Below are 15,465 nucleotides of genomic sequence, written 5' to 3' on the forward strand. Positions count from 1 at the left end.
CCCATACCAGAAAATACTTTTATACAACTTAATCCTGAAGACACATCATGTTTAGGAATTGGTCAAGAGGAAATCTGAATCTTCAAACCATTTCAAAATGGCTTTATGTACCCCACCACCGCTTTTGTCCCCATTATTTATCTGGGGAATGGCCCACAGACATCATGTACTTTCTGGGGCAGCGGCACTGACTAATCAAACTACCTTACTCTCAGGTGCATACAGGGGGAGGTGAGGGAAGTGGGTTCAGGCTCGTGGTCCACTGTTGCAAACTGCAGCTGATCTGGAATGCCAACCACAAGTTAACAGCAGCCAGACACTCCCAAGACAGATGGGGCTGTGGAGGGTCACCAGCATGGGATGGACCTCCCTCTTGCAGCTTTGGGCAGGGGTCACAAGTTGGTGCCCCTAGCATCTTGATTTCATATGGCCCATCAGAGCATGGGCCCTTGATCGTGGGCAGCTCAGATAAACCAGATGGCCCAGCCAGCATCCGGCTTGTTTTAATGGCTAATTTCCCTCCAGGGGTTGTGAATTCTTGCACCTGTTGCAGGTCCCAGCTCTGTTTGCGAGCCTGTTCCTCGATTTCAGCTTGGCGCTGATCGTGCCATGCTTGAAACAGCCCTGGCAGACCACGTAGGGTCCAGCTTAGAGTCAAGTGCAGGCATTTGGGGTCTGTTGAGTCCAGGGGTCCAGATGATGGGACTTCCAGGCCATGCTGGGAGAGCTGTGCTAAGACGCAGCATCAGCCCTGCTCCAAGGAGGGCTTGAGGGGACGGTGGAGATGGGGGAGGGCGGTGCCTCGTTCTCAGGACACATTGGGAAGCCCACCCTGTTCAGACACCAGCTTGGCCCTCCATCCACAGCTTTTACCTTGCTGTGCAGTGAGCTTGAGTTTGACGAGTTCTTGTGTGAGTGGCTAGTTTTCTCTTTTTACATTCGTTTTTTCAATAGTCACTAGATTGTTGTATCAAACCTGCATTTGTATTACAGAATTTACCTTAAACTTAGAAGTCTCTTTTCATTTTCCAGTTGAGCACCTTCAGGTATCTTCAAGCCCTCCTTGGAGCAGGGCTGATGCTGCGTCTTAGCACAGCTCTCACAGCATGGCCTGGAAGTCGCATCATCTGGAACCCTGGACTCAACAGACCCCAAATGCCTTCAGGTATCTTCAGGTGTACGTGATGCCCATTGTTAACGCGTAGATTATTAATGAAACGGAAAAGGAATCCTAGTCTTCCTTCAGAGGGCAGCAGAGAGACTGGCAATGCGGGCAGCGCATGGGCCAGGGCACTGTGGCTTCAGGGTCCTGAGGGCAGGCAGGCAGCAGCCCTGGCGAGGAGCATGGGGACACAGCGGGCTGGGGTTCTTTCCCTCCTAGCTGATGTGGGTCTTGTTTAAATTTCAGGCCTGTAATAAGGACAGATTTCTGAAACTTCCGTATAGCATTGTACTTGTCCAGCTTTCTGATAGCCAGTTAAGAATAGATATATATATTTTAAAACAACTGAAATACCAAGAACTAAAAGAGTTCTGATAGTTTACTGTGAAAGGCTCCAGTATCATCTCCATTTGTGGATGTAACTCACCCACTAAGAATATTACTTGTGTCCACATGAATCAGTTTGAAAAATACAGGAGCATATTTAGATTATAACAAATTCAGTAGGTCACTCTACATCCACATGATCATTTGCATCCTCCCTGTGTGAACTCAGGTATGCTTCCTACCTGTGTGCTTTGGAGTTTTGTCTCCTAATGTCAGTTACACGCCGGTCACGTTAGGATGTGTGGGATCACCACACAGAAGAAATGGGAAGTCACTCGCCCTTGGGCTGTCTAGTAGGCAGTACAGTCAGAATCCTGTGTGGGTGTTGGTGGTTAAAGTCCATACAGGCAAGGAACTTTTTGGTACTATAAATTGTTTGTGATCTCCTGGTAAACATAATCATGCACCATTAAAAAAGTAAAATTTGTTATCAATACATTTTCACCTATTATAACATTATTTTAATAAAATTATATAGAGTTTTAAAAACTAAAATTTATAAATCAACAGATGTACTTTTATAAATTGCCTTAAAATAAGGTGCTTCAGTGTCATGTCCAGAGACTTACTGTTTAAGCATTTACCTGTTGCCTGTGAGTCGGGTAATCTAAACGATTTTTTTCTACTTCAGAGCTAGTTCTGGGAAAGTTGCTGTGATGTGTGAATAGTTAAAGCCTTCCCATACAATTTTATAAATATAGATCGTGGGGATGTGCTTCAGGCACATGGGAGAAATGCAGTATGTTCATAGCTTCAAGGAAGTCAGCTGTTTATGGCAAATGCAGTAGCTGTTAGAAGAAAAACATGCAAGTAAATTTAGGAATTTGCTAAATTGTTTTATAGATCTTATGCGGAATTGTGAGGATTATTTAAATCCCACTAAATTCTTGGGTACCCATGTAACTCCTGAGTACTCATACACAGTATGACAGAACTCCACGAAGTATATTTCCACCTTTAAACTTGGAATCTGGGACAGCCCCAGGCAACATGGAGCTTTTGAGCAACTCCCAAGTGCTCGACATACACCTATCATTAAGTAGTAGTCTTTTAGAACCAAGAGAAATTGCCACAGCTCTGTTGAGCTTAAAAATTATTTCCCTTAGTTATCCTCCATCCTAACCTAGTGTTGGCACACAAAGTATAGGAAAACCAACCATCACTTTTGGTACATAACATATGAAAAATATTAGTCGGTGATTGAAAAATTTCCAAGTAATTTTGTCTAATTATAATGTAATTAATTCAGATATTCTGTATTCCAGGACCTTTTTTCAGTCAGTGCTTATGTGTATGCCCAGAAGCCACAACTGGATATTCATAGTTTTGAAGGCACATTTACCAGGGTAAGTTAAATCTTGTGTTAAATACAAAGATATTCATTGTGTATATACGTTAAAAACAGCAAATCTTTAATTTGAATAAATGAGAACAGAAGCTTTGAACTGAAAAGGGAAAGCCTAGAGAATGTTTCAAGTTCTTAAATTTTCCCACATCCGGTCTCTGTGGGATATACTCAGTACAGTGTTTTTGTTTAGCACATTTACTCTGGAGAAAGTCCTTCTCCCTGAAAATATTACGAGCCAGTAAGATGAAGTACTTTCACTAGTTCAGTGTGAGTTTGGATAGGATTTAATAGACTGTGATACCCACATTGTTTCCTGGTTTGTATTGACTGGATGGCTGTGCATCTGCTCATGTACACGTGTGTGCTTCATTGGATTCTTTGCACGATCATGGTGTTTTGCTATAGCTTGAAGTCCCTTCTCCCCAGTGACTCCCCAATCAGATTTGGAGGACTCAGTAACTTTTGATTTTAACAGCTGATATTATAAATGCTTCATAATACTTAAGGGGTTTGTGGGGGCATCTGGATGGCTCAGTCGTTAAGCGTCTGCCTTCGGCTCAGGTCATGGTCCCAGGGTCCTGGGATCGAGCCCCACATCGGGCTCCCTGCTCAGCAGGACGCCTGCTTCTCCCTCTCCCACTCCCCCTGCTTATGTTCCCTCTCTCGCTGTGTCTCTCTCTGTCAAATAAATAAATAAAATCTTTTAAAAATATATATATAATCCTTAAGGGGTTTTAGTATATGTCTATAGTTTACTCTTAATTGCTGCAGATTTCTGTTGGTATAGTCTGCTTCGTTTCCCTCTTGTTCACGTGCCAGGATTAGTGAGCAGTTGTCATCATTTGAGAAAGCACTTGCTAATGCCAGATAATGAGGACATTATGGGGATGTAAAAATGAGGATGCCTGTGGAGGAGATAGTCATTGGCCATTGCTTTGTAACTTTATTTTTACGAGTGCTTCAGTAACAGTATGTTCAAGGTGTTCATGGAAACAGATGAGGGAGACGAGGCAGTGCATAATGAGGTCTGGAGAGAATACCGAGATCTTTATGTGTTTTTGTAAAAATATTTATGAAGAAAGCATCTTCTAATTAAAGACAATGTAGCATTATTTGAGAAAAAGCCTTTCCAAAGGGCTTCCTTAGTACGATAAGAGTTATTAACTTAGGGGGCGCCTGGGTGGCTCAGTCAGTTGAGTGTCTGCTTTTGGCTCAGGCCATGATCCCAGGGTCCTGGGATTGAGCCTCACATCAGGCTCCCTGCTCAGCTTCTCCTTCTGCCTCTGCCACTCCCCCTGCTTGTGCGCTCTCAAATCTTTCTTGTGTCAAAAAAATGGATAAAATTAAAAAAAAAAGTTATTAACTTAGCCATTATTAATATTTTGGAATAATATTTGCTTACTTCCTTTCTGTTTCACAGATTTATATTGCTTATCACTTGCTAAGAGTTGGAAATGTCTGCTAGACAATGTGTGGAATCCCCCTGAAATCAGTGCGAGGGAGCAAGAGTTTGGCTGAACACAGCCAGGCTGCAAAGCGCAGTTCACACAGTGCGTGACTGAGCATGGGACGGTGCGTGACCTGTGTGCATGGCCGAGCGTGTGAGACTGTATGTGAGTGAGCGTGCAGATGTGGGGGAAGGGTAGCCAGGCTCCTTCCTGAAGGTCTTGTCAGAAGAAGGAAGAAGCCATTTAAGCATTTTCAGCTTAGAAGAGAGATTGTAATATTGGTGTACGTAAAAGAGTCCTCTAGACTTCCGGTTTGCTTGGGATGAAGGCAGTCACCTGAATTTGCTCCCATCCCACTGCGTCCCCAAACCGTACGGGTCAGGTGCAGGTAGCTCGGGCTGCCTGTAGCTCGTGCACGCAGCACACAGGGGAGAAAGAAAACACTGTGAGCTCCAGTTTCTCTAGTGAGGAAAAGTACCCCACATGGCACAGTCACCTCCAGAGCCAGGAGAGGGCACAAGGATTTTCTCTCAGGATTTGGATCTGATGGCGGCTTTGTAGTTCTCTGAACTTCTATTTAGCTCATGTGAGTTACCGCATGTTCTTGATGGGAACAGTCCTGGCCTTTCGTGGCCTCCATTTAGTGTTTCTGACAAGATTTTATTTCACTCCTTTTAAATACATTCATAGTGAATTCCGGATTATTTTAGGAGAAAAAGCTTTATTTTTTGTGTACATCTTTCAAAAAGGAGGAAAGGAAAAACCATGCTAAATAACTGGCTTTCTAACTGGAAAGTGGAAATCACCAGTATTAAGTGAGCGTTTAAAGAAGTGACATCTGCATATATTCCTTTTCTAGAGTATGAACTACAAGGGAGAGAAAACATAGTGTATATCAGCCTAAGTAATTAAATAAGAATCAGAGCGAATTAATTCAGGTGTCCTGTGGCAATTCACGTATTATGTATTCTGTTGCCTGAGCAGCATCTAATTATGCACATTGTGAATACTGTCCGCTGCTTACCCTATAATGTCAGGGTAACCCCAGCTGCTCACTGCATGACATCCCGAGTGATAGAAATGATCCATGTTATTATTGATAGAATTGATTTGCTTATTGTTCAGGACCTAGCAATTCTCCCTGAAGTTTAGAGTTTAAAACTGTAGCCAGTTTGAAATATTATCAGTGTTCCTAGGCCTTTAACATCGCCTTCCCATTTAATGTTCTTTATATGTACTTTCTGCTGTCATTTCTTCTGCAAACCATAGCACACTCATCATTGTTCAGGTCTTTTCCAATCAAAATACTCTATCCTTTCTAAAAAGCAGATCTCTGTTGTTTGTTAAGAGGGGTGCACTATTGTGAAAACAGCTTCACGTGGTGACATTTTGCTTTCTCCCTCCCCAGAGCAAATTTCATCTTTGCAAACCATGTAACATTAAGGAGAAGGAAACCGAGAGACAAAGTGACTCAGAGATAATTTCTTTCCCATCTTCCCAATCTTTATTCTGTATTCTATGAGATTGGTAAGGAGCTATCTTTTACAATAATTTTCTTAGTATTAGAAAAAGTTTAATGTTTAAAGTCCATCATTGTTATTACAGAATTGAAAAGAAACTGCATAGATATTGTGTGTTCTTCAGTACATAATTGTGCTAGAAATAGACAAAATGAATTCACATGATTAAATAGTTGTAGAAAAGTAATGGGAGAACCAACTTAAGTTTCTAAAATGAAATTGTATTGAACCTTTTATTTGCAGTTTAGAAAGCCTTATAATAATAGAAAGACTGACAAAATTTACGTATTTTAAAAGATTTTATTTATTTTACAGAATGAGCGAGAGAGAGAGAGCACAAGTGGGGTGGTGGGGGGAAGAGCAGAAGGAGAGGGAAAGAATCTCAAGCAGACTCCCTGCTGAGTGCAGAGCCTGACACGGGGCTTGATCTCACGGCCCTGAGATCATGACCTGAGCTGAAATCAAGAGTTGGATGCTTAATCGACTGGACCATCCAGCTGCCCCATGTCTATTTTTTAATGCCTTATTTTCTTGGAGTTTGACACAGTGGGAAAATGTTGTACTAAAGGATCTGTGTGCATAGGTAATGTTTAGATGTCCATATGTAAGGACCCCTAGGAAGAGTTTCAAACTCATAAAAGTGTACTCATTTGTACTTTGGTGGTCACTTGATGATGGGCAGCTACAGGCAGGTTGTGCCTCAAAGGAGTGCTTCTAAGGCATGCCACGGATTAGGACAGCTTAGAATAACAGCCGACTGCTGGCTTCCCACGGCGTGCAAAGATAAGGGGTGCTGGAGAGTAGAGGGGGGGCTCCACGTGTTTCTACTGTTTGATTTCTTCAATTACTGGGCAAATATGGGTGCCTGCTCTGCGCTTGGTGCTCAGAAGATCTAGGTCAACACCATAGTTACATAGCTCACAGTCTGGGTCGGGGGGAGAGAAGCATGGAAATTGCCACGATACATGAAGATAATTCAGAGTTCACATTAGAGAATCATTTTATTTGTTTCATACTTTTTTTTATTTTTTTTAAAGATTTTATTTATTTATTTACAGAGAGAGAGCGAGAGCAGGAACACAAGCAGGGGGAGTGGGAGAGGGAGAAGCAGGCTCACCGCTGAGCAGGGAGCCCGATGTGGGGCTCGATCCCAGGACCCTGGGATCATGACCTGAGCCGAAGGCAGCCGCTTAACCGACTGAGCCACCCAGGCGCCCCTGTTTCATACTTTAAATGATAAGTGTGTGAGTCAACAACTGGCAGGTTTTATCCAAATTATATACTCCATTTGCTAGGTTGTGGCTGTAACTCCTAGATTAACATATAATTGAAAGATAAGCCATGTGGACCATATTTGGGAAATAGGAGTGAGCGTTGTTCTCTATCCATCAGTGTCTTTCAGGGTTGGATTCTAAGACCATCTCTCAATGGATCAGAAGTTACACATTTTAGTTCAGCTATAAATAAATTCAAGTACAAAACAGTTGATGCAGAGAGGCCACATACTCCTCTTTTGAATGTTGATGCTTTGTTCTGTAAAATCATAAAAGTCAAAGGGGAACTCCGTTTTCTTGGAGGATTTATTTCTCAGGTGATTGTTACCTCTGCTTTGAACAGCTGCTTTGGTTCTAAACAGAGGGACCAAGTGGCAGCTCCCTTCCCTGGCATTTTCCTGTGGAAGAATCGAGCGCACAAGCACAGTACTTGAATACCGTCCTGTGTGGTAAAGACGCTCATGACGGTACGCGGGCTGCTGTGCGGGAGCTCCGTCAGAGGCCGGCTGTGTTTGAACATTTGTAAGGCTGTGGTCACCATTGCTGAGAAGCTGTATAAACTGAAGTGGTTACAAGTGCTCCGAAGTGTGACAGTCTTTCTCCTTCTGACGTAAACACTAGTGTGACTCTTCTGACTCTTCCAAGTTGTTTCTCAGAAACACATTTTTAGTGGGATCGTGGAAGCCTGATGTTTTTTTTTCTTAAAAAATACTTTTCCATAGTATTTTGTATATTGATGCCGTTATGTAATTATTAATAGGTTTTTCCAGCTACACCTACTAAATGCAGCAAAGTGTAGAACAGATTTTACTTGACAAACTATATTTGAAGAAGTCACTTCACAGTGACTGTAAGATGAGAAAGAAAGTGAGTGTGTCTCCAGAAGCAGAGCTTTGGCCATACACGGGGGCCGTGGTCCACAGATCCCTTTCATCAAGGGCCGTCTGCGGAGCTCCTGGATCTTAGACCCAGTTTAAGAACTGATACTCAGAAGACTTCCTTTTCTGTTCTGTTCTTGGCTACCGTTGCGCTCCTGCCCGTCCGTGCGTGCGCCGGTGGCGCACTGTGTGTCACTGCGTGTGTCCCTTTTTGGCTCTTGCACTAGACCAGGGACAACTGCGGTGAAAGGCGCGCTCAGCTCTCCTCCTGGCCCCAGCCTCTAACACGGGCTGTGGGCTCTGCCTAGGAACCGAGTGCATACTGGAAAGAGTAGAATGAACTCTCCTCTTCCCACAGGATGTACCCTAGGCACATTGACATTATATACCCCTCTCTATTCTTAAAATGGGTTGATTTTCAAGAGACACCACCCACCTGTGTTTTGAACACTGAATGGCATCGCAGTCAAATGACGAAGCCTGTCTTATCTGTCGAGTGGTAGCTTTCTTTTTAGGGCTCTCTGACGGCCTCGCGAGGGCTCTAGATGGCTGTGGTCCGAGGACTTAACTGCTGACTGTCCAGTGCTTGGAATGCAAGAGGCTGAGCAGCGGCTGGTCCTGCTGTCCCATGTCCACGAGGCCGCTGTGTGCCAAGCCCTTCCCTTGAATTCAATTTAAATTACAGTGTTTCACCTGATCAATATTTGCAATACTAGGGGAAATATTTTGGAAACTTGTCAGGATTGGTTTAGATGTTGTACCTCACAAATAAATCAGAGAACCAAATATCTAGTAAGTGCCTTCCAAGTAATTAGCAAAACGGCCAGAATTTATATCATTGAAAACGACTGGATGAGGGTCGCCTGGGTGGCTCAGTCGGTTAAGGGGGTCGGCCTTCGGCTCAGGTCATGGTCCCAGAGTCCCAGGATCGCGTCCCACATCAGGCTCCCTGCTCAGCGGGGAACCTGCTTCTCCCTCTGTCCTTTACCCTGCTTGTGCTCTCTCTCTCTCTCTCTCTCTCAAATAAATAAAAGCTTAAAAAAAAATGGTTTGATGAGTGAACGGAAAGAAAACACCAGTAGCACAAACCTCTGTTTCTTACACGCATGTTTGAAAATTTCAGTTTGTTTCCTCCTTCCCAAGTTACTTTTACTTCTCTGATCTTAAAATACAATTCTCCATGGAGGGGGCATTATAGAAGAGAGACTCATGCCACTCGGGACAGTGAAGGTTTGGTACCTCAGACACACAAAGGCAATATGCCACCACGCTTGAAATCTTTCCTGGGATACTTCCAGGGGCAGGGCTCTGGGCTTTTGTAATTCTCTATTCTAGAAACACTCCATAATCAAAATTGCAAGAATGCTGTATAGACCATGTCTTCAGATCAGGGCGAAAAGTTCCCAGATTTGAAATATTTTTGTGTTTAAACATACGCATTATAATGTAAAGATAAAACCGGAGTGTGCGTTATTGTTATTGTGATAATGACTTATGGCCGTGCTTGAGATCTGTACACAGTAGTTCCTAACATACAGCTTACCTCTGAGCTTTTTTTAAATGAAAAATGTCTAGTATAATAATAATTTTAAAGAAAAATAAAATACAAATGTTGCCTTTATAGAGATAGATACAGATATGTATTCGTTTTAAAATGTTCACAGATAGACTTTTTTCTCCCGTGAATATATGTATTTGAAAAACATAACCCTTCTCCTTAGCAAAAGGCGAGGACGCCATATTCTACAATAGCCACTAAGTAGAGGTTGATGGGTTAATTTATAATTTATCTGTGATAATATTTTATACTTTTCCAGGAGGGCTGTGGTTGTTATTAAGTTACATGTTGGAAGATAAAATTTTAGTTTGCTGCCTGAAAGAAATAGAACATGTAGTGGTTTAATGCAAATTTGAAATTATTTATATTAAAGTTAAATATCTTAAAAATGAATTGATTAAAGGCATTCTTTCCACTTATAATTTCATTTCTTTAAGTATTCCCGTATGTTTTGTAATTTTTTTCATTTTGTTATGGCAAAATACACGTAACATAAAATTTACCATCGTAAACATTTTTAAGTGTATAGTGCAGTGGCCGTAAATATGTTCATTATGTTGTGCAGGAATCACCACCATTCACATCATAAAACTGAAACTCTGTCCCGATGAAAGACTCACTCCCCCTACCTGCTCCCTGCAGCCCTTGGCACGCACCATTCTCCTTTCTGTCTCTGAGATTTTTTTGGCTAAGTACCTCATGTAACTAGAATCATGCAGTCTTTGTCTTACTGGGATTGGCTTGTTTTACTCGGCACCAGGCCCTCGAGGATGATTTGTGTTGTAGCAGGTGCAGTAGACTCGGTAATATTCCATTAGATGGATAGGCCACATTCTGCCTCCATCCATCCATCCATCCAACCATCCACGGACATTGGGTTGCTTCCACGTGGTCGCTATTGGGGATAATTCTGCTACGAACTTGGAGGTACAAATATCTCTTCGAGACCCTCCTTTCCATTTTGGGGGGGTCTATACCCACAAGTGGAATTTCTGGATCAAATCGTAATTCCGTTTTCAACTTTTGGGGGACCCACCATACCGTTTCCCACAGCGGCTGCCCCATTTTACCTTCCCACCAGTAGCGCACAGGGGTCCCATTTCTCCACATCCTCTGTTTCCTCCTTTTCTGAGCATTGCCATCCTCATGAGTGTGTGGTGTGAAGTGGGACCTCATTGGGCTTTTGATTTGCTGTTCCCCAATGATTAGTGATCTTGAGCATCTTTTCATGTCTTTTTGGCCATTTATATATCTTTGGAGAAATGTCTATTTGAGTCATTTTCCCATTTTTGAATGTTTTTTTGGTGGTGGTGATGAGTTTCAGGGGTTCTCTTTATATTCTGGATGTTAATCCCTTGTCAGATCTATGATTTGCAGATATTTTCTCCCATTCTTTGGGTTGTCTTTTTACTCTGGATAGTGTCTTTTGATGCACACAATTTAAAAATTTCATGAAGTTCGATTTGTCTGTTCTTTCTCTTGCTGCCTCTGCCTTTGGTGTCACATCCAAGAAATCACTACCAAATTCAGTTTCATGAAGCTTTTGTCCGATGTTTTCTTCTAAGGGTTTTGTTGTCGTAAGACTTACATTTAGGTTTTTGGTACATTTTTAGTTATTTTTATATGTGGTATTAGGGAAGGGTAACTTTATTGTTTTGCATGTGGATACCAGTTTTGCACTGGTATCATTTATTTATTGAATTTATTGAAAGACTCTTTTCTCCGGTGGAAGGTCTTGGCACCCTCATCAAAAATTATTTTAACCATCTATGCAAGTGTTTGTTTCTGGGCTCTTCATTTTATTCCACTGGTCTGTATGTTTGTCTTTATGCCAGCACCACACCATTCTGATTACTGTAGATTTGTAGTAAATTTTAAAATCAAGTATGATTCTTTTTTTTTTTTAAGATTTTATTTATTTGAGAGAGAGAATGAGATAGAGCAGGAGAGGGGGGAGGGTCAGAGGGAGAAGCAGACTCCCCGCTGAGCGGGGAGCCCCATACGGGACTCGATCCCGGGACTCCAGGATCATGCCCTGAGTCGAAGGCAGTCGCCCAACCAACTGAGCCACCCAGGCGCCCAAAATCAAGTATGATTCTTCCAGTTTTGTTCTTTTGTTCCTCCAAGATTGTTTTAGATGTTGGGATCCCTTGCAATTCCATATGAATTTTAAGAGGGTTTTTCTATTTCTGCAGAAAATGTCATTGGGATTTTGATAAAGGATTGCATTGAATCTGTAGGTCACTCTGGGTATTCTTGACATTGTAACAATATTAAGTCTTCCAATCCATGAATATGGGATGTGTTTCCATTTATTTATGTCTTCTTTACTTTCATCAGTTTTGCAGTTTTTATTGTACAAGTCTTTCAAGTTAATTCCTAAATATTTTATTATTTTTGAAGGTAGGTGGAATTGTTCTTATAATTTCCTTTTCAGATTGTTCATTGGTAGTGTGTAGAAATGCAACTGATTTTTTTTTTAAGATTTATTCATTTATTTTGGGGGGGGGTGCAGAAGGAGAGGGCGAGAGAGTCTCAAGCAGACTCCACCCTGAGCCCAGGGCCAGACACAGGGCTTGATCCCACTACCCTGAGATCATGACCTGAGCTGAAACCAAGAGTTGGACACTTAACTGATGCTTAACTACCCCGCCTAGGCGCCCCTGAAATGCAGCTATTTGTATGTTGACTGTGTGGCCTGCTGCTTTGCTGAATTCATTTGTTAGGTCAATCTTCTTGTGGAATCTTCAGTGTTTTTTATATACAAGATCATATCTGCAAACAAGTAATATTACTTATTCCTTCCCAATAACGTGGCTTTTATTTCTTTTTCTTTCATAATTGCTGTAGCTAGAACTTCCAGTACTATGTTCTAAGCTGAATAGACATAGTGAAAGTGGACATCCTGACCAAAAAAAAAGGTTTCAGTCTTTCACCATCTGGTATGGTGCTCACTGTGGGCTTTTCATGTATGGCTTGTATTATGTTGATGTAGTTCCCCCCCCCCCCCAGTTTTGTTTTTAAGGTTTTATTTGAATTATTTGACAGAGCGAGCATAAGCAGGGGGAGGGGCAGTGGGAGAGGGAGCAGCAGGCTCCCCGCTGAGCAGGGAGCCCAATGTAGGACTCGATCCCAGGACCCTGGGATCATGACCTGAGCTGAAGGCAGGCGCTTAACCTACTGAGCCACCCAGACCCCCCTGTAGTTCCCTTCTTTTCCTAGTTTCATTGAATGCTTTTGCTTTTTTTCCCTCAATCACAAAAGCGTATTGAATATTTGCATTTTCTGCATCAGTTGAGATGATCATGTGGATTTTTTTCTTCATTCTGTTAATATAATGTATTACATTGATTGGCTTACATGTTGAACCAACCTTGCATTTTGCTTGGTCATCGTGTATAATCCTTTTAATGTTTTGCTAAATTCTATTCACTAGTATTACAAGATTTTTGTTTGCATCAGTGATCATCAAGAATGTTGATCTTTATTTTTCTTGTCATGTCTGTGTCTGGCTTTGGTATCAGGGTTGTGCTGGGTTTATAGAGTGAGTTAGGAGATGTCCCTTCTCTAATTTTTTGAAAGTTTGAGAAGGATTGATGTTAGTCTTTCTTTGCATTTTTGGTAGATTTCACCAGTGAAGTCACTGGACCCAGGGCTTTTCTCTGTCAGATTTTTTATTATTGATTCAGTCTCTTAACTAGATATATAGGTCTATTCAGATTTTCTATTTCTTCATGATTACTCTTAGTAGGTTTTGTGTTTCTAGAAATTCATCCATTCATCCAATTTCTTGCCACATGGGTACTAATGTATTCTCTTTTAATCCTTTTTATTTCCGTTGAAGTGTAATATTTTCCCACTTTGGTTTCTGAATTTAGTAATTTGAGTCTTCTTTTTTGTTTTTTTCTCAGTCCAACTAGCTACAGGTTTGCCAGTTTTGTTGATGTTTTCAAAGAATGAACTTTTGCTTTCATTCACTTTTAAAATTGTTTTTCTGTTCTTTATTTCATTTATCTTTGCTCTAATCTTTATTTTTTCCTTCCTTCAGCTGGCTTTAGGTTTAGTTTAGTCTTCTTTTTCTAGTTCCATAGTTGTAAAGTTACGTCATCGATTTGAGATCTTTCCTCTTTTTTAATATAAGCATATATTATAGCTTTAAATTTCCCCCTTAGCACCACTTATGTTGCACCTCCCAAGTTTTTTATCATTTGTCTCTAAGTATCTTTTAATTTCCTTTGTGATTTCTTTGTAATCCATTGGTTGTTTAAAAGTTGTTGAATTTCCACAGTTCTGTGAATTTTCTGTTATTGATTTCTCTCTTTATCTCATTGTGGTTGGAGTAGATACTTTGTATGATGATCTGTTGGAGCTTCATTTGTAACATAAGGTCTGTCCTGGGAAATGTCCCGTGTGCACTTGAGAAGAATGTGTATGCTGTTTTTGGGTGGAATGTTCTGCATGTCTGTTAGATCTAGTTGGCTTATTTTGCCAAGTTTTCTCTTTACTTACTTCTGTCTGGTTGTTCTAGCCATAATTGTGAGTGGAATATTAAGGTCTCTATTACTCTTGAGCTATTTCTCCCTTAAGTTCTATCAGTTTTTGCTTCATATATTTTTACAGGTTTTCATTAGATGCACAGTTGTTTATAATCGTATCTTCCTGCCTTATTGAACGTTTAATTAATATATAATGTCTCTTATAACCTTTTTTGGTTTCACATTTAATTTGCTGATATTAGTGTAGCCACACCTGCTCACTTTTGCTTACTATTCTCATGGAATAGCTCTTTTCACTTGCAACTTCTTTGTGTCTTTGGATCTAAAGTGAGTCTCAGCATGTAGACAGTATATAGTTGGATCATGTATTTTTATCCATTGTGCCAATCTGCCTTTTGATGGTTGAGTTTAATCCATTGATACTTGAAGTAATTACTGAAAAGAAGGGACTTAACTTCTGTCATTGTTCAATTTTTTGTGTGCCTTATATATATATATTTTTTGTCCCTCATTTCCTACATTACTGTCTTCTATTGTGTTTAGTTGGTGTTTGTAGGGAAATGTTTAAATTTCTCGTTTCCTTTTGTGCATATTCTATAGCTGTTTTCTTTGTGGTTACCATGGGAATTACATTTAACATTCTGAAGATATAACACTCTAATTTGAATTTATACCAACTTAAGTTCAATAACATACAAAGGCTGTGCTCCTTTATAGCTCTGTGCCCACCCCTTATGTTTGCTGATTTCACACAATTACATCTTTATACGGTCTGTGACTAAAAATGTAAACGAATAGTTCTTTTAAATGCACCCAGCCTCTTCATGTAGAAAACAAGATTTGGAGTTACAAACCAAAATTACAACAATACTAGGTTTTATGTATTATTCTTTTAAGTCATGTAGAGAACAAAAAGTGCAGTTACAAACCATTGCTACAATAATATTTGCCTTTATAATTGCCTGTATTCTCACCGTTCTTGAGATCTTTATTTCCCCATGTAGTTTCGAGTTATTGTACCCTCTTCTTTTACCTGCAGGACTCCCTTGAACAGTTCTTGCAGGAAAGGTCTAGTGGGACACATACTCTCTAAGCTTTTGTTTGTCTGGGAATATCTTGATTTTACCCATATTTTTGAAGGACAGTTTGCTGGATATGGGATTCTTGGCTGACATGGGTGTGTGTTTGTTTGAGCACTTTGTATCACCACACTGCCTTCTGGTCTCCACTATTTCTAATGAAAAATCTGCATAGAACCTTATTGGGAATTCCTTGTATGTGATGGTTTGCTTCTTTCATACTGCTTTCAAGATTCTCTTTTTGTCTTTTTTTTTTCAAAGATTTATTTATTTAATTTTTTAAAATTTTATTTTATTTTATTATGTTATGTTAGT

General features: G+C 40.7%; 1 long non-coding RNA gene across 1 annotated transcript in view; it reads left to right on the forward strand.

Moving 5' to 3' along the window:
* The first annotated feature begins 1,041 nt into the window (after positions 1 to 1,041).
* LOC148162107 (uncharacterized) overlaps positions 1,042 to 15,465 on the forward strand; it is a 60,659-nt gene continuing 46,235 nt past the window's right edge. Inside the window, exons 1-2 of the long non-coding RNA XR_015767196.1 lie at positions 1,042 to 1,165; positions 2,815 to 2,895. This is a non-coding gene — a long non-coding RNA (uncharacterized LOC148162107). The remainder of the gene's footprint in view (positions 1,166 to 2,814; positions 2,896 to 15,465) is intronic.

This window comes from Eumetopias jubatus, unplaced genomic scaffold (assembly GCF_037043125.1).
Source record: "Eumetopias jubatus isolate StellerSeaLion01/CBP00866 unplaced genomic scaffold, mEumJub1_p1.0 scaffold_20, whole genome shotgun sequence".
NCBI lineage: Eukaryota > Metazoa > Chordata > Mammalia > Carnivora > Otariidae > Eumetopias > Eumetopias jubatus.